General features: G+C 43.0%; 1 protein-coding gene and 1 long non-coding RNA gene across 3 annotated transcripts in view; one reads left to right on the forward strand and one right to left on the reverse strand.

The window, feature by feature from the left end:
• The window catches only part of LOC119395595 (uncharacterized), a 319,487-nt gene that overhangs the window by 136,066 nt on the left and 156,787 nt on the right, over nucleotides 1-26,634 (forward strand). The gene's annotated exons all lie outside the window — the stretch shown is intronic.
• On the reverse strand, nucleotides 4,282-24,784 carry LOC119395596 (uncharacterized). 2 transcript variants are annotated; one of them, XR_007416466.1, is made up of 4 exons: nucleotides 24,486-24,784; nucleotides 20,085-21,020; nucleotides 17,471-17,781; nucleotides 4,282-4,629 (listed from the first exon to the last, which is right to left on the reverse strand). It is a non-coding gene; the product is annotated as an uncharacterized LOC119395596 (long non-coding RNA). The 2 variants fall into 2 exon arrangements; XR_007416465.1 differs by having other exon boundaries at nucleotides 17,471-21,020.

The raw sequence follows: 26,634 nt of genomic DNA on the forward strand, positions 1-26,634 counted from the left end.
ACACCTTTGTATGGCACTCAAGGCATGTCAGAAGGTATTGCATGTTCTTGTAACCTACTTTGGCAGCCCAAGATACACCCCAAATTTGGTAATAAACTGCCATGAAGATTGCATCCTTTTACAAGCAGGGGCTTTTATTTTAGATGTGCAGCAATAGTGCAGGCATATGTGCCATGAATTGCACATATATTGTGAAATGGCCAGTCATTAATGACCATTTTGTAATTGTCATAATAACACTAGCATTTGTTGTTTTTATTTCAATCTTCCCAGAGAGCAAAAAACTTATTTGTAATGCATATAGCTATTATTTTAGAAGTGGCAAATTGTAGCTTATCGAGCTTAATGGGTCAGCAATGGTAAGCATCATTTCTGCAAAGTTTGAAATTGTGTTCTTGCTGTGTTATACTGATGCAATGCTGCAGAAAAGATATATTGCACATGTTGATTGCCAATTACTGTATTCATTCATCACTAGTTTATAAAATCTTCGCATGGGAAGAATGTATTATGTAGCACAGTGTTAATGTGGTGCTACATGGTGTGACAAATGGCGGCTCCTAAATATAAAAAAGGACCTTGAACCATACGAAAGGCCATGCTGTAGTCTTACTAATGGCCAACATAACTGATGAATGTGAACCATAATTAGAGTGGGTGTACCATCAACTCGGAGGTTACTTTACAAAACATTTATGCAAGACACGGTGTGGCAAAGCTAACTTATCATTAGTGTAGCTTACATATCTTGTTCCTGCATGGTGCAAAAAGGCTGCATGTTTTTTTTAAGAATTCATAAATTCAGAAACTTGTGAACTGCTTTTTATGAGACATCAGCGTTGGTTAGAAGGGATAGGTTACAAGGAGCGCTGCTCATATTGCCTGAAGTACACTAGTTACCCCAATTAGAATAATTTATTTACATGTCTGACAGCTTGTACATGTTAAAAAATTTTAAACGTTGAGATATTGCCAGCAAATAGCATTTTATTTAAAATATTTCAAATGCATTAAAGAAAAACTGAATTTGTTGCACTTCGTAAAGTACACTCAGCACTCAAAGGGTTCAGGTGTGTCCGACTTTGTGTTCATCTCTGATGACAGACAGTACTGTGGTGTAATTGTGCTCATGGCTTACTTAAAGGGCCTCTGACACCAAAATGGAAACATTGAGATCTCTGTGTTGTTTGGTTGTCCTGTATAAGTGGGTACTTGTGACAGATTATTAGTGGCGAATGTTCCCTTTAAGATATTTTAATTTGGTTTTAAATTAACGTGAATGCTCATCTGGGTTTTCAGCACCTCCTGACATCGCCACTAGTACGATGTAGACAGAGGTCCCTTATGACGTTTCACAAGAAGAGCTAGTATTGTCGATCGAAGATACGCAGGGCGCACACAATACCACGACTAGCACCCAACGAGGACTATTGTTTGTCCCCCCTCTTGCTCTGTTGTCGGGCTGCTCTCAAGGTGGTTCTGGCTGCTTACACCAGGAATGATTTTCTTTTTTCTCAAGTGGACACACCCAAAGCACCCACATCGTTTCATTCTTCACCGCGCATGGGCCCAGCGATTTGAAAAGTTTGCTTTAAGTCCCATCAGTTCTTGTTCATTATGGCTAATGAAGCTAAATCACTCCAACACTAAACTTGTCTCCTTTACACAAAATTCTAAGCGCCTCCTGACCACGTATGCACTTAATCACACACCCGTAGAGTCAGCCACATCATACAAATATCTAGGACTTCACCTACAATCCGACCTATCCTGGAACTGTCACATCAATTACATTCTTGCAGCTGCTAACTGCTCCCTCGGCATGTTAAAACATGATCTGCGTCATGCTCCTGCACACATGCAAAAACTTGAGTATATTACCCTAATCCGCCCTAAAGTTGAGTACTCTTCAACTATATGGGACCCGGAACAAGCATAAATCATTGATAACATAGAATCCTTGCAGAACCATGCTGCTCGCTTCATTTTCTCTGACTACTCTCGTTTCACTAGCTTCACTGCCTTAAAAGACTGTGCAGGTCTTGATAACCTTTCCCATCATTGTAAACTTGCCCGTTTATCTCTTTTTCATAAAACTTATCATCTGTTCCTTCATGACGATTTTTTTCAGTTACCCTTAGCCATCTTTCCACACAGTGATCACCCTCTCAAGATCAAATGCTTCACATGCCGTACTTCATCTTTTGCTAATTCAGTCATACCAAAAACCATCATTGAATGGGACCAGCTGCCTCGTAAAATTGCAATAAAAAGCAACATTTAGAAATTTAATGACCTTTTAAACAATGATAACCTTAAAGTTTAATGTTCTGCTCTATTCTCAATTACCCATTTGATTCTTATTTTGTACTGTATTATTATGTTATTGTTATTTTGTGTTTCGCTTTTTTAAATATCTTCTTCCAATATTTTCAATATGTGTTGCGTTATTGTGTTGCCTTTTTCGTTATGCTTAAGCAAGTCTTGTATTTTTGCAAATTTTTATGCTTGCTGTGTCTTCTATTGTATCTTTTCTTCTTTTGCTACCCCCCTATGTAATCCCTCCCAGGGGTTTCTTGAAATAAAAAAAATAAATAAATGTCACCCCTTTAAACCCTTTCAGACGCCACCTATGAAGAACTGTATGTAAACGTGTCAAACTGATCCAACATTATTTGACGGCACTCAATATTCTATTGCAAAAAAAATATTGTCATAACATGTTAATTTATGTGTTATAGTAACTCATCCTAATTAAGTAGAAATTAAAAATGTATTAATCCTAACGACATTGGTGCTCTCTTTCGGCATAAAAATGAAATTTTAAGCTAGAAATATTGTTCAAATTCATTCCTGGTTATGTACATTTCGAGCAAAGAAAAATTATACTTTCCACATGGCTTGAAGGCAGCGGTACATCGAACGACTCAAACAATTCGTCATCTGCTGCGGTCCACTCAGGCATACCACAAGGATCAGTCCTTGGTCCAATTCTGTTGCTAATTTATATTAACGACCTCACGTCTTCGATTTCTTCTAACATTCATCTTTTTGCAGATGATTGTGTCATTTTTCATTAAATAACCAGTGATAATGACAGTTCATTCCTCTAGTCTGATCTTAACATCGAGCAGCTTGGTGCAGCACATCGCGAATAAATTTAAACATTGGTAAATGTAAGGCATTGCACGTAACAAGATCTGCCACCACCCCGCTAACATACTTCAACAATGTCGCACTCAATCCGGTCAGCTCGTTTAAATACTTGGGTATTCTTATCACATTGAACCTATCTTGGGCACCTCACATTGAATACATTACTAATAATGCCAATCTCATGTTAGGCTACATACGTCGCAACTTCTCAAAAGCACCATCTGCACTGAAACTACTCTTATATAAAACATGAATAAGTTCCAAACTTCAATATGCCTCTTCTGTGTGGGATCCTTACCACAATAATTTGATTACGTCACTTCATGTAGTACAGAATAACTCCGTCCGTTTCATACTTTCCAACTATAATCACATTGCCAGTACGACGTCAATGAAATCCAGTCTAGGCCTTCCTTCTTTTGCATCCCGTTGGAAAATATCCCGTTTGGCTACATTTCACAAGTTATTCCATCATCCCACCCTGCATGACCAACTAAACCTCAATCTTCCGTACATATCCCATCGCATCAACCACCGTCATAAGGTTGGCATCGCATTATGTAACTCCCAGTGTTTTTATCGATCATCCATACCTCCTACATCAGTAGATTGGAACTACCTACCTGAAGACATAGTAACTATTACTAATAGCCATCTTTTCCGACAAACTTAATATTTTGCGATAAGCAATTGTATTATGTTATGTATTGTGTTCGTTGTCCTTTTGTCCTTACGCAGCTAACATTGTATAATGATGACTTTATTGTTTGTTGAATAACTTATTTTCATGCTGTATTTTATTTGTCAACTTGGTAACCACTCCCCTCTATAATGCCCTATGGCCTTGAGGGTAAATAAAATAAAAATAAATAAATATGCACAGTACACTGCAAAATGAAGTTAAATGAAGAGAAATGTATTACGCAGAAGGTTCAATTCATCTGAAGCTTGATATATCTTCATGTTTCTTAGCCCCTAGTTGATACAAATAGCAAAATCAAGTGGTGTACATAATTGTGTACATAGTCAAACAGTTAAGATTCCTTATGGAATTCCTTGCAAGCACTGAAAACTTATGCTGGAGTCCTTTTCATGTCAAGTTACAGTCCGATTTTAGGTGTCAACACTCCTTTAAGAGATGCAGTTGGCTTGTTTTGGAATAAACAAAAGCAAGAACTTCCTGCATTAAAAAACTATATTTTTATTATTTTTTAGTCAAAGTAGTAATATGAAGTCTCAACACTTCCAGGCTTGCTCTTGTAATTGTTGGGCCCATTTTTTATTTTAGTGAAGTAAACAAAGGCTAAATTGCACAACAGTTTTGCATTAGTCACAATGAAGAAGCATTCAGAAGTATTGCACAAAGGCAGGTGCTGTCTTCGTCGCAGTACTTGTCCACAACGAGCAGAGCATTGGTACCTGGTGGCATTCAAGCTCCTAAGGACCCAGATTCACACTGTTTTGGTGGTCAGCCTGTAAGTGGAGGAGATACCAAAACATTTTTAAGTACCGAGTTCCGCGATTTGCTCTCTAGTGACTTTTTATTCGAGTTTCTCGGAGATTTTCAAAGGAAAATGAGGACATGGAAACAATCAGGAGTCCCAGATATGTCAGCACCATAACACAAGTCAAAGAGAAGGCATAAAATTGAATACAAACACAGAGAAGCACACAAGCAGCACACCAAAGAGAGGACCCCAGAAAAAAATGCGTACAACGCTATGCATTGCTAATGAAATTGTGCTCTTGATGACACAGATTTCTATCACTAAGCTTATACAGGTATACTTTCAGCAAGCAGCACATCTATTGGGCACTGCACACGGAGATACATGTCAACTATGGGCGTACGCTATTCAGTTAACGTGGCTCACATTTTTCTAATGCTGCATGGGCATGGAGGACTGCCATGTGGATGTGTGTGGCAATGATTGACAGTGCTTGTGCATTGAAAAGCAGCAAAGGTGGCTCAATAAGCAATGAAAGCACCATTTGCAAGCAAAAAAAAGATATCAATTTGCATTAATAGTGTGTTGTTACTGCTATGTATGTCATTATTGCACCAAAGCCATTAAAATCAACTTTGGTGATTTCATTATTTATAAATAAGTGAATAAATACACAAATGAAATAAAAGCTGTGTTTTGTTTGCATTATTTGGTTTCTTCCACACCCCATGGGCGTCGGCGAGGCTTGACGAGACCATCAGAAGATTCTGGTGGATGAGGTATATTGAAGATAACCCAGTTCTGCCTTAACTAGTGCTTATGAGTAATTAAGTTTTTCAAAGCATATGCAAGTTTTGAAGGCCAAAATGCAAGGACTTTCAAGAATGTGAGGCAGCACCTCAAGTAAAAGTCTTTCGCTTTAACAATTTTACCAGAACATTACAGATAGCTTCATTGCACTAAGAATACAGGAAATCGATTGGAAATGTCCAGTCCTGCTCACAGTGAATTCCCAATATGCACGAAAATTGACGATTTGTATGCTGGGTAACCTTCAGTTCCCCCATTCAACATTTAAATGTAACACATAGGCCTGCAGCAGTCTGCTCTGTCAGAAAACATGCATGGGATTTTCGGCCACTTCTTCACACACTTGTCCAGCCCAGCCAGAAGAAGCAAGAACTCCCCAGCTGCTTCCAGTTCAACTGGTCATGGTTCCCGTTGGTGGCCAGCTGAGTTGTAACTGGGACCAGCTGCTAACTGGAACCAGTTGAAACTGGAATCAACCGGGACCAGTTGAGTTGTAACTGGTACCAGCTGCTAACTGGAACCAGTTGCAACTGGAATCAACTGGGACCAGTTAGTTCCCAACTGGTACCAGTTGATCCCAGTTAATACCAGTTGAAACCAGTTGGATTCCCAGTTACACATTTTCACCTGGGAAGTCTAGTGATTGGCAAACAGTAAATGTGAGGGATTGGGCTAGTTGGTATTCCATTATTAAATTGCTCAGCGCAAAAAATTTTACACGGTACACACACAAACGACGAGGACAAGCGCAGACTTCCAACTGATTTTTATTACAAATACGCACACATATATAGGCTAAAGACCAGAATAAGATCACATGCTTATCCAGGCACTTAAAAACAAAAAAAAAACAAAAACCAAAAAAACCTAAAAGGCAAGAAAGAACCCCCAAAAAACCAAGATATCACCTTGGGACACCACGTGCCGAAGAATTCAAATACGTCAATTCTTTTTCCGATAAGGAAATGGACGGTTTACTGATGCAACTTCCTTGAACTATTGTTGCGGCCTCAATTATGATTCTAGTGCCTTCATTAGGCTGCGTCGCGAGAACACTTGCTTTTTCGAACAAAGGCTGGCATCCGCATTCAGAACAATGAGAAGCCAAAAAACCGTCCCTCCCCACATTTCCTACTTTTTGGTCATGTTCTTTCTTGCCTTTTAGGTTTTTTTGTTTTTTTTTTGTTTTTAAGTGCCTGGATAAGCATGTGATCTTATTCTGGTCTTTAGCCTATATATGTGTGCGTATTTGTAATAAAAATCAGTTGGAAGCCTGCGCTTGTCCTCGTCGTTTGTGTGTGTACCGTGTAAAATTTTTTGCGCTGAGCAGTTTAATTAGAAAATGTGAGGTTCTAAGGAAAGCAATTTGGTCAAATAATTTGAAGTAAAGTAGTTGGAATTGAATATATAACATATTACAAAGAAAAACGAGCATTTTTATTATGATCCAACGACTTTGCACAACAATTTTACGAACGAGAACTAGGCTTGTGCGAATATCACTTGCGCTAGTGTCGTCTGGTCTCCTTTTGACAGTGTCCTTTTGTGCTGTTATACCAGGAATGTCTCTTTCTTGGTGTGAAGCGAAGCTGAAGCAAACTTATATTGAGTTTAGGATTTGAATATGAGTAGGTTGCAAGTTATACATAGTAAAATATTTGTATTTAAAATTTTCCTACCTGGCCCATATAACAAGCTTTTAAACATAAGGGCACAGGGTAGGCCCTATACCTACTTAAGGTACATTTAAGACCAATTTCCTCGGAAACTACTACCATAAAATACCAAGCAAGCACCCCTACCTAAGCAAGCGCACCCTTCCCCTTTTCGAGAGACTTGAAATATGCGCCAAAGAATGAGCAAGCCCCCTCACCCCTCACCATTTTTTTTTTCCAAGCTGTCCTCGACTATAGACTACTGCAGTAGTGGATTCTATGAACCCTAGTTTTGGGAGTCTCTCGATATGTGCACAGTTTCTTAGTACCTTTACAGTGTGTTGACTCAAGGTTGCATTGCAAGTTGTCACAAATTGTTCGTACATTTGAAGAACATCTTTCCCCCATTGTCATAACGCACAAAATTTCACACGAGGGTTCCCTCCGGTTCATTCAAAATAGCAAGTGCATGCATATTGAATAAAGCTTAGTTGGTTAGTTCGTTTTTCATGGCACAAAAGCAGCTGAGGCTATGCTGTGCCAGTCACAAGGTGTTAAATAATGGGCAGTGATATGATACAGTTTTAGAGCTTACTTAAAAAACCACATTCTTTAAGAAAGTTTAGCACATCAGACAATGGTACTAGAGGATGATCTCCTAGAAGAAAAGTAGGGCGTAGAGGTATGTGTTGTTTGTATAATTTGCTGAAGCATTTTTGTCTCTGCGTTACAACGTCGGGGCATGAGATTAGAATGTGTATGAGTGTTAGCAGTTGTTGGCATTTTTTCACATGTTGGTTGTTCTTCTTTTGTGAGTAGAAAGTTGTGTGTCAGGTGTGTGTGCCCAATCCGGAGTCTGCATAAAATGACCTCAACAAAGCATTCTTGGTGATGACAGGTCTTCCATTCTCCAAGTACAGGCTTTACCGCATGGAGCTTATTTTTGCATGAGTCTCACTGTTGCTGCCATTTCGCTAACAGTGCTTGACGAATTGTTCTTTGGTTGTCTTTCAGGAGAATTTTTATTTTTGCGAGTGCTTTGTGTGCTGCCAAAGAGATGCATTCATCTGGTTTTTCGTTTCCCGGTATCCCAACATGGCTTGGCACCCAGCAGAAATGGATAGAAATTACTACGCTATTTAAAAACACCATGTTTAAAATGTCGCCAACTAATGGCTCACACTTGGATTTAACATGCAGGGATTTCAGTGCACTTAACGAGTTGGTGTATATGATTGCTTTCTTGTGTTTACCAGCAATGATTTTCCGAACTGCTTCATATAAGCCGTAAACTTCGGCTGTAAAAATGGAAATAATATGTACTCTCACACTAAGGGCACTTTTTCCAGTCACAATCCCAATACCCACGTGGTTTCTTGTTTTCGAGCCATCTGTGTAAAATTCGGCATAATCCCTATATTTATCCTGAAGTGCACGAAATTCCTGGATTAGGTGTTCTGATGGGGTGTATTTTTACTTTAGACGGCTTTATGACAAATCGCAGAGCTGCGCCAGGTCGAACCATGGCGACAGTCTTGGTGGTTTTTTTGCGACATTTAGTGCCTCTTCAGGGATGACATATGTGCGGCAGTACTCCTCAAAACGTAAGATAAGTGGCTTGATTAAGTTCAGTTTGTTTAGGTATACACTTTGTGGCAGCATTTTGGAATTGAACCGCATCTACTCTGTCGATACCTTCGGACACACGTGCCATCAAATCGGCCTGAGGAAGGATGTAATAAAGATCTTTGAAATTGATTGAAAATGCTAAATGATTAGCTTTTTCCTTGCCTATGAAAAAATCTAGCACCTGTTCCGACTTTTTCACCAAAAAAGGATCGTTAAGAGAAGTCAACTTCAAGTACTTTTGTAGAAACAAAGCAATGCACTTTTGCCAGTTTTCATTTTCTGAAATGATCACTTGGAAAGGGCAGTCAATTTTATGCGTTTTCGCCGTGAAAAATATGTCTAGATCCACTTTTATTGTATTCTCCATTAACCTAGCCAGGCCTTCAAGAGCGTGTGAAGCACACGGATGTTGTTGCTGTTTTTAGGTTCATAAACGACTATCTGATGCTAATAATGAATGTAACAGTTTTGATGCGGTAGTTTCAGAAACACTAACCGTGTTCGCGACAGAGTTATCTCCCCTAGTGCTGACGCATGAAATAGCTAAAGACAACTTCAATAAGATTTTTAGACCTCGGTCTGTATTTTTCGCCGGCAGTAGTGTGCTGGAGCTATGAACCGTGAGGAAATAAACCGGTTCTTCCGTTTACATCCGCTCACTCAAAATTGGTAAAGCGTGCTATGATTAATTTCTGTTTTCAAAATTCACTAATGAAGTCGTGTCACCACAAGCTTGATGCAAGCTTGTGGGCCCAGGCTAAATGTTTAATAGATTCTGGTTATCCCATGCGCCTGTTGACCGCCGCAACCGAGAATGTGAGCAGGAAGGGAAGGGCAAACGCCGGGGAGCAGGCAGCCGCTACTAAGGCAGCCAAGGTTGCTGTAGTGCCCTAAATGCACGCCATTTCGCATAATTTGCAAAGGATAGCGAGGAAGGCCGGTGCGGACGTGGTTTTTTTCTGCTCCCGAACGATTACAAGGGATGTGCAAAAAGGTAAATGCAGGGGGTAGCGGGAAGTGGGATTGTATGATCAAGCACCGGGAAAAATTTGTCAATTGCAGTCGAGGCATTGTGTTTTGTATCCCTTTGACATGTGAACGCATTACACAGGCCAGACTGGAAGGTGTGTGAACCAAAGACTTAGGGAACACCAGTACAATGTATAAAAAGCTCTATCTGGTCATTTGGGAATTCACTGTCAGAGGTGTGGTTGCGCCCCAATGGTTCAATATACCCGTATTCTCGATAGGGCCTGCAGCAGAACCACGCGGGAAATAATTGAAGCCTACGAAATCGACAAAAGGAAAGAAAAATGTGTGAGTGTGCCATCTTTAGCTTTGTCAGCTAAAGAAAAGATGTATCTGGAATCATCGCTCTGACGTTGGCGGGTGCAGATTGTTGTGATTAGTGGTACACACGCAGGCTTTGTGCTGTATCTTTACATGCTGTTCTCTCGATTTTATCGATCCACTCTTATTGTATAAAAGTCATGTGTGATCGCAAATAAAACCATTAGTTGCAAGTTAGCGGTGTGTGTGTGCGTCCCTCTTCTCTGTTGCCGTCGTGGTGCGCTACGCCATATGAATTATGATAGTTTTTAATGCGTTTATGTGTGCCAGAAAGTTGAGTTTTCGGTCGAATGTAATTCCTAGAAATTTATATTGTTTTACTGGCATTTCGATGTTGTTTAGTTTAAGAATAGCGTCAGGGAATAGTCCTCGTTTTTGCGCAAAGAGACCAGCGGTAGTTTTATGTGTGGAAAATCGAAAACCATTGTGGTCAGCCCATTACGTCAGCTTATTGATGGTAAAGTGGAGTTGCCTCTCACAGGATGATTGGTTCGAGGCACAACAGGCGATTTGTAGATCGTCAACGTAGAAGGAGTGCATAACTGTGTGTGGTATGACCATGTTAATGGAGTTCATTTTAACTATGAAGAGAGTTGTGCTCAGAATGCACCCTTGTGGTACACCATTTTCTTGGACAAATATTTGTGACAGTACTGTGCCAAGACGTACTTGAAATGTTCTATTTGACAGGAAATCACATAAGCAGTTCAACATTCTTCCGCGAATCCCCAAGTCAGCTAGGTCTCAGAGAATTCCATATCGCCAAGTTGTATCGTATGCTTTCTCTAAGTCAAAGAATACCGCGAGACAGTGCTGTTTGTGTAGAAATGCATCTCGTATTTCGTCTTCCAGTCTCACGAAATGGTCAGTTGTTGAACAGCCCTTTTTGTATCCGCGCTTGTGTGAGTCTATAAGGTGTCTTGTTTCAAGAATGAAGGTAAGATATGTATATAATGCTTTTGTATGTTTTTGCGAGACTTGTTAATGCAATGGGCCTGTAGCTACTCGGGGATGTTGGGGGTTTACCAGATTTGAGGAAAGGTATAACCTATTGCATTTTTCCAATCTTCAGGCATTAACCAGATTCCCACATTTTATTGAAAAATTGGAGAAGTGCCTCCGCCGATGCCTGGGATAGGTGCGCCAGCATTGTGTAGTGCACATGGTCAGGCCCTGTTGCTGTTTTTTTACCAGCGGAAAGTACCCTGTTTAATTCTTCTGTGAGATCATGGTTATAGAATTCCTTTGAGGCACTTATATTTATTTATTTATTTTTTTATTTATTACAATACCCACAGCGCCTTTCGGCATTACAGTGGGGGGGGGGAGTACAATAAAAACATAGCCAACCAAAAGCAGGTAATTGAATAAATGTACAGCAGCAAGTAGCCAAATGGACAAAAGAAAAGCAAAACATCTTTAGTACTAAAAATACACAAGCAAATACCCCTCAGGGGATCACGAGGACTATTTACGATACGAGTTCTGTAAAGAGGAAGCAAATACTTCAGGGGAGATAACAGTGGCAATGTCATGAGGCAGTTTGTTCCACTCGCGAATTGTTCTGGAGAAAAAACGCCATCCGGAAATAGTTCGTCCGACATCTTATCTCCTTTATCTTGTAGGCATGATCAAGACGGGGTTAGACGTAATCAGGATTGTGCATGTAAAAATCCCGGTTAATACCAGTGTTGTTATGGAATATACTGTGAAAAAATTTTAACTTTATGTATTGCCTACGCTGCTGCAGTGACTCCCATCCAAGGCTTTCCTTTGCACTGGTCACGCTAAAGTGGCAGGTATAATCGGCATGAACAAATCTCACAGCTAAATTTTGAATTCTTTCAATCCTTTGAATGTCTACTTGCTGCCAAGGGTCCCAAACGCAACAAGCATATTCATGTATTGGTCTAACATTGGCTTTATACAAGAGCTCTTTTGCGGCAATAGGTAAATTTCTTGCATTTCTTCTAAGAAAACCTAGAACACTTGAAGCCTTGCACGTGACATACTCGATATGGCGATGCCAGGATAATTCTGCTGTAAAATAAACACCAAGATAGTTATGGTCGAACACTTTTGCCAGTTTTTCTGCATTAATAGTGTAACTAAAATCATTACAGCACTTTTTTCTAGTGAAGCACATATAAACAGATTTTTTCACGTTTATGTCCATGCGCCAGGTATTACACCAGCTAGAAGGGCCATGGTAGGGGCTAGTTGATTGTACATATTTGACACTTGCGACGCGCTGTTTTAACACGAAGACAGCGCGTCGCAAGTGTCAAATATGTACAACCAACTAGGCCCTACCATGGCCCTTCTAGCTGTTATTTCAAGTACATCGGGCTTCTTTGTTCCGGACCTGTCGCCCCTTCAGCGGTTGTACTAAATTCGCGCTCGTCTGTGTACTACCTGTTGTTTTTCGTGTGTCTTCGTGTTAAAACAGTGCGTCGCAAGTGTCAAATATTACACCAGGTGCTAATCAAATCCAAATCGTTCTGTAGTGCAGTGTGATCATCTACGGTATGAATAACACTGTATAATACACAGTCATCTGCGAACATTCGGAGTCTGGACGAAATACCACAACAGATGTCATTCATGTAGACAAGAAAAAGAAGCAGCCCCAGCACTGACCCTTGCGGCACACCTGAAGTAACATCCACTTGATCGGACTGCATTCCATTTAAAACTCTGTATAATACGCAGTCTGACTGATCTGCCGTCTGAAGTTCAAATATGCTTTAATCCATTCAATAACAGTAGAGTTTATGTTGTACCAGGGCAGCTTCTGAATCAGTAATGAGTGAGATACTAAATCAAACGCTTTATGTAAATCCAAGTACAAACAGTCAACAGTATACAGTGCAGACCACTTATAACGTAACCGCATATAGTGCAGGACCGGTTATAATGCGGTCTTTTTCGACTCCCGTTTACCCTCCCATAGAACCGCATGTATACGCATACCGCTTATTGTGCAGTCCCCCAAGATGAAATACCGTTTATAATGCGGTTGCGGGAAAATATTCCTGACAAACGCGGCAGCGGGTGCGGTTCTCAAAGGAGGTACGCCGCTGGGGAGGGAGCGACGAGGTCGTTACGAAGGGCGAGGGCACGCACAGTGAACGAACGAGGGGCGGAGGGAGGAAAAAGACCGCGGCAGCGCTGTGCGGGCTCGCCGAGTGGGAAAGGATGGCGGTTGCCTAGGCGACGGAGTAGCCTTTGCACCGGCGGCGGCAAGGCTCCGCGGCAGCTTGCCGGCAGCGCGTTCCGCGTGGAATGCGTGGAACGTACGATCGCGTCCTCATCAAGTGCGCTTTAAAGTAAGTTTCCTGTCGGGAAAAGCGTCGTTGTTATCACACTTGCTACAGATATCGCGTTTGCTACCTCGTCCGCAAATTGAAAAGCTTTGCGGCTTCATGACGCGAGCTTTCGCCTTTTCTGCCAGTGCGCGGACTTAAACGAGCTTGGCGGGCTTTTGTCGCCGTTGGTCTCCCGGCCGCGAACACAAACTTCGTATCACGCGCGCTGTTCTTGGGTTAGTGCTTGAGTGCGATCTTTTCGACGTCCGACCTTCATGTTGTCTTGGACAAACTTCCCGCGACAACATGCTGAACCGCAGGCTAGGCCTAATCAGCGTTGGTTGCTTTTCGGTAGCGGTCGCGGGCGATAAAAGTTGCGGTTTGGTGCGGAATCAACAAAACTTTTTGCGATGGCTGCACTTGAAGGGAAGGAAATCATATCGTTAATGAAAACGAGGGCATGGTTGGCACAAGCGACTCTCGAATGGTGGTTCCGGATTCGATTGCAATGTCTTGGACATCGCGTGCGCGCCCACGAAATCGAACGATCGGTACCGCGCTCAGCACGTCAAATTTCGGTCGTGATTCGACATGGTTTCTGTGTAATGCGCATACCTCGAGGTGGCCTGAAACGTAGTCGGCGAATTTCCGCGATGGCACTTTGTTTTGTTTGCTTTTTCCCCCGTGTTCATTTCGTTGGCAATGCGGGTCTTTGGAGGTTAATTTTTGAGCATGCATTCGGAGATTTAAGTGGTTGTAAGCGCCCCAAATCGCATATGTCGATTATCGGACACGCGAGGCTACATGCTCAACACGTTTTGCGCAAGTGCAGCCTTTGAAAAGGTTGTTTTGGTTATAGTGCGGTACCGCTTATAGTGCGGATATTCGCGACTCCGGCGACTTACGTTATAAGCGGTCTATACTGTACCCGTTAAACGCTTTATGTAAATCCAAGTACAAATAGTCAACAGTATACCCGTTATCCAGTGCACTAGCCAAATCATGTGCGAATTCAGTCAATTGTGTAACACAAGAAAACCCAGGTCGAAATCCATGTTGCTGAGGCGATAATAAGGAGTAATTTTTTCAGGCGATTCATAATGTTTGTAAAGAGGATGTGTTTTAGAATTTTACAGCTGATGCAAGTGAGTGAGATCGGCAGGTAGTTTGACGCATTGCTGCGCGGGCCAGATTTGTGCACTGGCGCAACATAAGCAAGTTTCCAATCATCCGGCAAGACACTTTCACTCAGTGACTTTGAGAAGATAACAAACAAGTATTTTGATACAGAATGTGCGCACATAGAAAGTAAAGCAGATTGTAGGCCGTCATTTGCTCTCCACTCACACAGGTTTGTGCTGAAATGGCACCGCCGCTTGAGCGGCCAGCAAAGACAGAGCTAAAATATTGGTTAAGATGTGTGGCTTTTGTAATGTCACTATGAAGTAAGTTTCCGTCTAGTTCAAGTGGAGGAATAGACACTATCTTTGCCGTTCAGTTTGACTAGCTGCCAGAGTTTTTTAGGACTTCTTTGTATTCCTATTTCAAAAGACCCGAAGAACTTCTTTTTCTGTATGCTTAACACACTCTTCACGTGCTTGGTTATTACCTCAAGTCTTTTGCACAAGTGCGATGAAGGTGTTTTTCTGTATGCAGTGTAAGCAGTTGCTCGTTTTCTGGCTAAGCTACGCACTTCCTTTGTGCACCACGGCTTAGATCTGCTGCGCCGTGGCGTCATTATCCATGACGGCACATATCGGTCGCGTAATTTGAGAAGTTTTAGCTTCATCTGCATTTTTGGTTTCCGCTAAAGTTTCAAAAACATCGTAATATGCATCCAAAGAACTTTCAATATCACTTTTACGGGCTTTCTGATAACTATAGATCCGTCGTCTAGCGCAATTTGCGATTTTTGCATACTGTAAATTTAACTCGCAGTGAACAACAGCATGATCACTAATGCCTGGAAGTACCAGAGAAGACTTCACAGCTGTGGGGGTGTTCATGAGCATGAGATCTAATATAATGTTTCCCCGTGTTGGCTGCAAGACCATCTGTGTGAAGTCATAAGTGCCGCATAGTTCGATAATCACTCTGGTTAATTCACTCTGCCCGCTCGATGTGGGCCCGTGATGAGCCCAATTGACCTCCGGGAGGTTAAAGTCGCCTCCTATTATCACGTAGTTCGTTTTGACAGTTTCAACCGCATCGATTAGTTCATACAAAACATTAGCTGTACTACTTGGTGGACGATAAAACGAACACAGAGAGACAGTTTTGCCGTTTGAAAGTCTAATCAGAGCCCAGACAGCCTCGCCCTAGAGTTAATCGCTTCATCTATTAGACACCACCTGCACGACATTTACGATCCCTCCGATAAGAAATATATTTTTCAGGAAAGATTTCCGTATCACTAATGGTTCCATCAAGCCAGGATTCTGTTTCCAGCACCACAGAAGGCTGAGTCATGTCTAGAAGGGCAGCAAACTCGTCTGTTTTATTCCTAATGCTCCGACAGTTCACAATCAATACTGAAAGCAGTGACCTATTTGTCGACCGTAGTCAGTCAGCACGCCTTACTTGGTCTAGCAATTCATCAAATATATATTCAGGAGAGTTGCTTGTTGGGCAAGTTGGTACATACTTAGTTAACTACAAAAGAAGCCACAAAACGTCGAAAAACGGAAAAAGCAGAGCGGCAGAAAACAGAGACAGAGTGCAGAGACGTGGCACTAACAACTGGCATTTATTTCGGAAAAACCTGCCCCCTCCCCCCCCCCAAACTGTACGACGCATGCGCAGCTGACAAACAAAAACCAATCAACCCAAAAAGCACAAACAGCTAATCTAAGCAGATCACCTCTGTGCTTGAAACAAAAATTCTTTCCTGGTAAGATAGACCGAAGCCGCACTAACGCATTTGTCTGGACCAAGTTTCCAGATATGGAATGCCTCAATAATCTCCCGTTCTCGCTGCGTCTTAGTTTTACCTAAAATTGTCACCTTATCAAATAGAGGCGAACAACCACACAACTTGCAGTGCAGCGGCAAGTTACCACCCGTGCCCGTGGGTAGAAGATTTTCATGCTCCCTCAACCTAACATTGACACATCGACCTGACTGTCCAACGTAAAACTTGTCACAACTTAAAGGGATGCAATACACCACACATGTGTTACATGCACAGTATTTTTTGACATGTTTTATGTCACAAATCCTGCTCATCGTGCCACGCTGCACAACCTTTTTACAAAGACCCAAATATATACCTGACACCGTTTAAGTACAGGGAGTCGAATTTAGGGCATATTTTATCATTTTCCTTTTTATTTGCCTTACTGTATTCCAGCAAACGCTTTCTATTTAGTCTAACAGCAGCAGAAAAATCTTCCGATATGCTTATCTTGGAGCCCTTTAGTTCTTTCGCATTTGACAAAACAGCATGCTTATCTTTGAATGAAGCAAAACTAGCGATAACTGGTCGAGGTCGGTTTCCAGTGAACTTGCCTGAGCGATGTGCCCTTTCGATTGTAATATTATCGCATGTCAGAGTGGAAGAACATATCTCTAGCAATTTCTTTTTAACTACGTCATATGATTCACTCTTGTCTGTGTCCTCAATAACAAAAAAGATTAAATTACACCGCCTGCTACGGTTTTCAACATCACCCACTTTTTGTTCAAGAGAGTGCATTCTCGTATCCTGATTTTCACAGGTTTTTTTACACTGTAAAATTGAACTTTTTATTTCGTCCATCTTACCTATGGTCGATTCTAGTTTCGTTATGCGTACAAGTAAGGCTAACCATTGCTGATTTGGTTTCAGCTTGCGACTTCTCAATGGCACTAAGTTTGTCTTTTATCTCCTGCTGACCACTTAGGAGCTGTTGCAGTGTTGCAGGAGTATGTCGGAAGGACCCAGGTTTAATTCTACGTCCCCACACAAAAGCAGCAAAAGCAAATAGAATGCAATGCAGCGAAAGAGCACAAAATGACGTCGTTTTCGGTACACACGAACATCGCGTAGCGAATGACGAGCGACACTTGAAAATGCCACTGGGGGTGGAACCGGCAGGGAATATACTAAGTAACCATGATATGAGTGCTTACTAACCTGCAGAAAGAACAGCGTAAGCGTAAGCGGTGCAGTCATATCTGCACCGGTTCCATGCCCCAAGCGCCGAGTGAAGATCCGTGCTATTTGTAGGCTGCAGTCGTCTGTGCGATCAGTCCACGGTTGGTTGACCGGCAGCGGCCAATTTCAGCTGCGAGGCACACTCATTGATTTCCGTCGTTTTGGTGAATGTCGCTTGATTCCCATGTTGAGCAGTTGAACAAAGGTTCACCGTCCGGCAAAAACTGAGCTGATAAGTCATCAGGCTGTAGTTCGAAAACTGGTTTGCTTGTGGTTGATCGGAGCAGTACCTGCAGAAAGAACAGTGTAAGCGTAAGCGGTGCAGTCATATCCGCACCAGTTCCAAGCCCCCAGTCTGTGTCGGCAGTCTGTGTCTTTCAGACGATTGTTTGTATTTGAGGAAAGCGTTTGTGTAATTCCCTGAAGATGATACCTCGTAAAAGTGTTCGCCTAATAGGTTGGCCTGGTCTTGTAGTGTTGTTTGTGTCTGGACTTGTAAGAAGTGGTATTGTGTACGATGAGTCTTCTCCTCTAAACTTCCTCACCTGGTCCCAGATACATTTTGGTGTGACCGAACTATTAATTGATTATTTTATTTATTGTTTATTTATAAAAGCACATTTGATGATATATATTTTTGCCACGAATCCTTTTCCGCCTGCCTATGGATAAATCGTGCTTTGGCTTTTGCCTGTTTGAAGCTTATGATGTTGGTGTAGGTGGGGTATCTTCATAGCATTCCCCAGGACTTATTTTGTTGGTTTTTTGCCTCTGTGCACTCGCTTGTCCACCAAGGATTCAGTTTAATGCGCGCAATGCCGGATGACTGCGGTATCGCCTTTTCTGCCGCTGAGATTATAATTTCAAAAAATTTTTGTTAACTTCCTGAACAGAAAGTTCCGATGAGAAAACTTCTTCAAGCTTTGCATTTTCTGTAAAAAGCGGCCAGTTCGCGAGCTTCAATTTCCACCAGCGTGGCTTGCTAGATAAAGTTTGATGGGATGACATGAGTTTGATGATGGCAGGTTGGTGATCACTACCATATGACGTGTCGAGGACCTCCCGTTTAAGATCGTTAAAAAGACATGGTGAGCACAAAGCAAGATCTAAACAATTAAAAGTGCGTGAGGTTGCTGAAAAGTAGGTCAAAGCGCCTGTGTTTTAAAGGCAGATATCGTTTGACAAGACAAAATCTTCAACGACCTGTCCTTTTTAATCAGCTTTGTCACTACCCCAAAGAGTAAAATGAGCATTAAAATCCCCTACTAAAACAAATGGCTTTGGTAACTATTCTACTAGATTTCCTAGGTTTTTAGTGGTAAAATGGGTGTGGGGTGGGATATAAACTGTACAAATGGTAATAGTTTTGTACGATAAAATGGTGACTGCTATGGCTTCAAAAGATGTACTGAGTTGGACATCTCAGGTAGGAGTGCCACCCTGGAACACAATAGCTACTCCTCCTGACAGACGGCTAGAGCGTTCGCGGTCCTTTCGGGCAACTGTATAGCCCTTGAGAAATTGAGCATGTTTTGCACCTAGGTTTGTCTCTTGGAGGCACAAAGCCACTGGTGAGAACTTATTGATGATGTCCTTTGAGTCACCTAAATTATGCATTAATCCTCTACAGTTCCAATGTATGATAAAAGCCATGATGGAATAAAATTAAGCAAATATACCTGTGGGGATTGTTCGATTAAATTAAAAGATGATAGGTGACATTATTAAGACAAAAGGGATAACTGCGCTACCTGACACACATGTACAAACCACATACACACACATTATTAGCATTATTAAGAACTTAAACTACAGACAAATGTGATAATCATTATGATTATCGCTTGCTTTGCGTGGTTATTGGAACCTTGTCCAGTTGGCGCACTCCAGGGAGCGCATGTCCTTCGGTGTCGATGACACTAAGGTTCTCAGTTGATCTCCATCGCCCTGTCAGAGGCGCTGGAAGATCGAGAGTTTGGCGCTGAGACGTGGATCTCGGGCCTTGGCATTCGAGTGATTTTAGGGCCCAGGGAGACTGGAGTCTGAGGGCCCTTTGAGGTGGATGGAGCAGCAGACGCTGCTTCCATGACGGGGGCGGAAGGAGTCACAAGTGGACCACTCTGTGTGGACCCGGAGGATGTCTGAGGCCTCTGTGACGCTGCCCCCGACTGCGTCACATCAGTGTAACTTTTGCGGAAAAGGTACGACAACCGTTTCCGCACTTCATAAAATGAGATCTTTTTTCGACGGTGAGAGCAATTACTTCTTTTTCTTCTTTCCAGGATGGGCATGAGCGTGAGTATGCTGGGTGATCCCCCTTACAGTTCACACAAAGTGGCAATGATGCGCAGTTTACGGCTGTGTAGTCGTTTTCACTGCATTTTGCGCATGTTTCTTTTCCCCTGCATGAGTGGGATGCGTGACCGAACGTTTGGCATTTAAAACACCGTCTAGGATTAGGCATATAGGGCCTGATGTTTATTTTCACGTAGCCTGCCTCGAGGGAGGTGGGCATTTCGCTCGTTCCAAAGGAAAGTACAACGTGTTTTGTGGGGACTTCCTGATCGTTGCGGCGGATGACAATTCTCTGTACCTTTATGACGTCTTGATCCTGAAACCCCTCGAGGAGCTCGTTGTCACTTAGGCCTAAGAAATCTTCTTCAGATATTCCTCCCCTGCTGGTGTTAAGGGATCTGTGGACAGAAATTGTTACGGTAGTGTCACCAATGCAGGCGAGTTCGGAGAGCTTTGATACTTGTTCTTTTTCGGCTAGCTCTAGGAGCAGGTGACCGCTTGACATTTTCGAAACTTTGTACTTGGGTCCAATTTCTTTCTTTCAGGCACTTGGCCACCAAAAATGGAGATAGCTTTCGTACTGGTGTGCCTTCGCTGTGGATGACATGGTACTTTTGGAAGGATACTTTGGATTGTGTGTTGAAATGAAAAGTTGCCTCAGTGTGGCCTCTTTTGCGAGACTGATCAAAAATAGTGGATGCTTGTGAAGCCATAAAAAGATGAAAGTGTTCGGCAACAGCACCAACCGCCCACCATGGAGCCCAACAAGTGGACACGGCTGGACTTGTCAACAAGCCTGCACGATGCCAGCCGTACGCTGTTACTATAACCTCATCTAACTACTCATGGTTGGATATTCACACCAGGTTAACCCTTGCCGCCATGAAACACGGAAGTAAATTCAAGAGAGAAGAGGACAGGAAAGATCAAAAGTGAGAGAGAAAGACGAAAATGTGGAGACAGAGAGAGATAGGAAAAGACAACAGCCGATTTCCTCTGGGTGGGTCAGCCCAGGGGTGCCGTCTACGTGAAGCTGGGGCCAAAGGGGTGTGTTGCCTCTGCCGGGGGGGCCTTACAGGTCCAATCACCCGGCGTCGGCTCAACACCCAGGATCCCCTTTTCCTCGGACACAGCAAAGCCAAGCATGGCGAGGCGTGGGAGGGGGTCGAAACCCCCCTGTTGGCTCGGGTCCGTAGTGACGCCATTCACCAAACGCCTGCTTGCGCAGACGCCCCTGCGGGGTATTGAATAAAGCATTTCATTAGAAGCACTGATGGGTGTTCTTCTCCACCACCACATCGAATTTTGGTCTGCGACCAAACGAGGACCCCACTCCACATTGTCCAATTATCTTTCACCGTGCTTGCTCAGAATTTTACAGTATATGTAAAGCATTCATTTGATTAATTTTATTTATGAGCATCTCTTGTAATACAGCTAGAATTACAATTGCATTTCAAGTGTTGACATTTTTGCAAATTTTTAAGCAAGGCAATATTTTTTTGTTATTTTTTAATAAAGCTGCCAAAAAATGAAAGCTATTTGCATATGTACAACATTCTAGCTCAGCAGCTTTGTACTGGTGTTCACTTTATTCTGTTAAAAAATCAGCCTTCTGTCCTTTAAAGTTGTTCTGATAATGAGGCACACCTGGCACACAATTGATTCTTGAGATATAGAGACCTAAAAAGCAAGTTTATTTCATAATTTTTCAAGAAGAATATGTACTTAGCAATTTAATAGCAATGAGCTATATTAGTGATCACATGAATAAACCTTTTGCTTCTTGTTTTCTTGGCTCCCTAGCTTGTTCTATCATCTTCCGTCTCTCTTTTGGCAACATATTATCGACGGTGGTCAATCTCACCCAACCATATCACAATGTTGCGGCTTGATGTGTGAACGGCCTTCAGAACATTTACTCAGGCCATGCTGGCCTTTTTCAAAGTTAGAATGGTTTCAAAGGTGGCCGTTCTGAGGGTTTTCATTCCAAAGAACACAATCCATTGTGTTGTCTACGAGTGCGATCGTTCCTCCGCATTCTGTGCAGACACAGATACTCGTAATCACGGTTTGTATGAGCTCCACATCAATCAAAGGATAGCCATTGTCACTACAGGTAACATTTTGTCCTTGTGGCGACACCGTTTTTAGCTTACTTGCACGAGTGCTCCCGGTCTCGTTCTGTTAGTAGCTGAACAGTGTCGATTTCCAATTATACTACGCTCTCCAAACGGTGGTTTTGTCAACACGAGCATATCTTTTCCCATTGCAACAAAATCAACAAAGGTGCAACTAAACTCAAGATACGTGCCCAGAACCACGTCTCGCACACACAAGGCAAGTGGACTCGGTAAATGCTGCGAGTGTTAAGAAAACTGCACCATGTGCCTTTAGGTAGCCAAAGTGATTTTTTTAAAACCTGCTAAGCTCAGAGAAACTACCAGTTTTGGTTTTTGAAAAATTCGTTTGAGGCAGAAAGCTCAGCTTCTACACAACATAAGAGGGCGTGGCTGCTCGTCAGCTGGTCTCGAAAACCTTGTGGTTTTGGCTCAATCAAAATGCGGTAAAATGTGTGGGGCACTGGACATTATTAAGGAAGGCCTTATTTCACAAAAGCAAAAAAAAGAGAAAGACCAAATTTCAATAATAAAAGAAATTTACCTTAACCCGTGTCTGAAAAAAAAGATTGGGGCAGCTACGCACCAGTGTTGCGATGGCTTCGGAAACAGTGGAGCTACATGGTGGCCTTGTCTGCAACCTCCAACTCATCTTCCTCTTCCACTCACCTTCACTAAACTATGCTAAACTCTCCCTTTCCTTTCCCGCCTTCTCACCCCCCACATCACTTCCCTCGTTACCGGACAGCATGCACTGACGGAGACAAAGAGAGAACACGACACAAGCGACACGACACTTCCCTTTCCCATCCCCTTTATACACTGTACTATACACGGCTCTGCTGTACCCTCTCCCACCTCCTCACCTTCACATCACTCCTCTCCCTCACTTCCCTTTCCCACCCCTTTGCTGTACTCTCTGCTTCCTTCATCTTGATGGCGAGTTTCTCTGAGGTCTCTTGTTTCAGTAGGGGTGCGCAAATAGTGAAATTTCATTTTGAACCTAACGCTGCCGAATAGTGGCTGAAAATGTCAAATATCAAATACAGAAAGCTTTATTTGAAATTGAAAGAAAGCACAACAAAATAAAATCTGCTCATGTCTTCGAGCACATAACGTGGTGAGTGACTACTACCAAAAGACTACGAATTGTCATGACACAACCAGTTTCACATGACCTGGCTTCAGGCTTTCTTGCCCTGATGTTACAGTGTTTCCTGCAGTTGAAAACGTGCACTTACTGGGCACCTCAGTAGCAGGGTTGGGAAGGTATCGCAAAGCGATTATGGCGATACCTTGATAAAGTGCAGCTCCATGCTCTTTCCAGTCAGCTAAAGTATCATCCTTTCCTGCAATTAGGGGCTCATTGAAGTATTTGTGAACCTCTTGACTATAAGATCTGAGCTCAGTGTGCTGGTTATTTTTGAGTGCCAGCAATTTGGGTCTCACAGAATGTTGCCTGACCATGAGCAACGGTATAATCGTTCTTAAAATGAACATGCGCTCACTTTTGAACCAGCATATCGATGAAAGTTTTAACGGCAGGTGAAAATTTAGCGACGTTATTGTTACTTTTTGCCATCCCACCCTATCAAATTGCACTGTTAGCCTTTGTCGCGTCTTAGATATTCGTCGTGTTGAATTATTCAAAACGTTGAATACTTGCTATTCGAAAGTCAAATCGAATATTCTTACACCAGTTATCAGACTTTGCCAGAGTGCGGTCGCGCCTTTCCGGTTGTCTTCCGAACTTCACAGCACTACAGAATTTTCTGTCATGTTTGCTCTGCACACATTTACAAGTTATTTACCTTGCTTCAACAAGCATTAATGTCTGTGTATATATATATATATATATATATATATATATATATATATATATATATATATATATATATATATATATATATAAACATGTTTAAAGTCTTTTTTGCTTGTTCTTACTTCATGGGACACTTTTCACGTTAATAAACTGTTATCTCGTATGTATTTTTTTTATTTTGCATGGGTATAGTGGTTACTACAGTGGCGGAAGTGATTTGAGTAAGCCTTGCCCTAATACATATTTTTATTGTGATGAAGCGTCAAAGTGTAGGCATCATGGAGAGTAGAGCCTATTGAGTGCACTCGACAATTTCATAGAGGAGGGTTGCACAATATTTCCTGATCACACAATATACAGCGGGAGGAAAGAAAGGTGAAACCACAAACGAGTGCGGATAAGTGCGAGTCTCACTCGCCTTCACCGCGGAACACAGAGCCGTATTGCGGTGAAGCCATGAAAAAAAAAGAAGCATATCCTCGAAGAGCTCCCAATTAAGTTCAATTTTGTCCTCTTAAATTTATCCCACTAAAGGCAGCGCTTTAGGGCTGCGTGCTTTTCTTTTATCTTCGCAAATTTGGAAGCGGCAGCACGATAAAGTTTGCGCGCAGGCTTTTATGGTCGCACGCATGCATCGCCGCTAGCTAGTGGAAGATGCGCTTGCTGCCCGAGCAACGTTCGTAGCCTTAGATATACTGACAGTAGTATCAGAAACGCGCTTTTTATAGCTTCATGCTGAGCAGCAACAAAAACTTACCGTGGAGTAGAGCAATGTCCGTCGCGTTGTTCTTCGCTGCAGGCTGTGTCCGCTTCAATGCGTCCTGAACGAGACGGCTTTCGGCAGCGAGAAGTGTGCACACAGCGTCTCGCGAAGCCCTTGCTGTCTCTTCACGAGTATCCGATTCATCGTAAGGCGTTTGCTATGGTTGCGGGACTCGCGTCGTCCCAGCACTGCGCGCAGCAGCACCAGCAGCACAGCTGGCACAGCCGCGGTCGCTATGTTTCCGCTGATACGAAAACACGGGGACTCGCCGCCGCCCGACACAATTAGGCTGGCCTAAATGCATAGCCCCAGAGAGCGCCGTGGCGCGGTGCATTGTGGGGGGGTTTATCCGCTCGCCTTTGTAAATGCGCGCCCCGGTCCAGTTTACTCGTGACGAAGATACCCGATATCGGCGAGCACCGCATGCGCTGCTTTCGGACGCTACGAGCGAGGTCGCTCGCTTTCCGGTCGTTTCTTCAGTGGCAGAATGGCAGTGGGGAATAAAAAAAGAAAGAAAGAAAGAAATAGTAGGCAGCATGAAGCCTTGCAGTCAGCTTTCGCACGGCAACCTTTCCTGGCGCCGTTCTCTGCAGCTACGACCGCCTACGATGAACCTGTGCCTGGAACGCAAGAATCCATAAAATGCAATAAGCGATGACCGCGATAACTTTTCGGCGCTTAAATGTTCACTGCGTCGACGTCACAATGGGCCGCAAAATGTCTTTCATCTTTTCGGTAATGGCAGAGACCGGCTGATCAATGATTACGACTTCCGCGCGATTGTGGCGATTCCTTCACAGATAAGCATCAGAAGAGAGCGAAGGCGACGTGGCGGCCGGCGATGAACATGCCGTTATGATTTATCGCCGACACCCTTATCACAGTCATCTGCAGCTATCGGCTCGGCTGCACGTGTGGCGTAAACTGGTGACGGCGGTACAAGCAGTACAAGCGCGCGATGCCATTGCCGTTCGAAAGTTCGCTTCCGCCGCGCCGTGCGAGATAAAGTGCGCATCGCTTCGTGTAAATGAAACTAGCTTGCTGGTGTTGAGCGACACAGGCACCGAGAAACGTTGATGCACTTACAACGAGCGTATACAGCGGGTTTTATTAGGCGGCAACCCAAGCGCACCGCGCCTGTCGTGCAGGGCCGTCAGAGCATCGCGGAGACGTAGAGTGCACGTTGCTTGCAAAATGCTTGTCTTCGCCACGTTGAACGAACAGGCTGCTCGCCACACCCGTGCACGCTCCGAAGTGAAGCGGGCACAAAGAGCGCACAAATGCGCGTACAAGTGCAAGCGGCCCGGCAGTGATGGCGTGAGCCGAGTAGGCGACGCGCTGCACGCAACTAGCCAGGGATGATCGGCTCCACGTAGCGGTACCGCGGTTCAATGAAACGGTGTCGGTTCACTGCAAAGGCGGTTTAATTCACTCGTGCACGCAGCGGACCTCGCTTCACAACGCGAAAAGGCCTAACTTCTCACCGGAGGAGTTGTTAGCACTTTTAAATAAAAATGCGCAGAAAAAAAAAAGTGGCTTGGTCGCTAAATGCATGTTTTTGAGGGCGAGTCCATTTACAACGAACTACTGATATAACGACCAGTTTTCGCGGCACTTTCGAGTTCGTTATAAACGGGTTCGACTGTATATCATATCTGGCACCAACCTTCTTGAGACGATGGGAAACACCGTGCAAGAAAGGGATACTACATGTAAATGCATATTGGGTCAGGTAAAACTGCTTGTATATGCAGTTAAACCTGGATGTAACGAACCTCTGTTTAATGAATTCCTGGATTTAACGAATTTTTTTTCCCCAACTCCATCCCCATAGAAGCCCATGTATTTTGACCTCTATGTAACGAAGGCATTGTGGCAAATGACCAGGGTTTGACGAATTTGCCATGCTTATCATTCATTATTTTGAGCAGTAGACCTGCCAAAAATTCGGATAAATAATGCTTAACTTTTGCAATAGCTAAAAAAAAGGCAAATGGCGATCGCAACAGGAACGCATGCGAGCGCAGTGAGCCAGAGCAGTCGATCAGGTGTGCCGCGATAATGGTGATGATGAAAGCCGCTAGCTGCCCTAACGCCACTCTGTGGCAGATCTTAGTTTTCTTTTCCTTTTTTTTTCGCTTAT

The sequence above is a fragment of the Rhipicephalus sanguineus genome, chromosome 6 (assembly GCF_013339695.2).
Source record: "Rhipicephalus sanguineus isolate Rsan-2018 chromosome 6, BIME_Rsan_1.4, whole genome shotgun sequence".
Taxonomy (NCBI): Eukaryota; Metazoa; Arthropoda; class Arachnida; order Ixodida; family Ixodidae; genus Rhipicephalus; species Rhipicephalus sanguineus.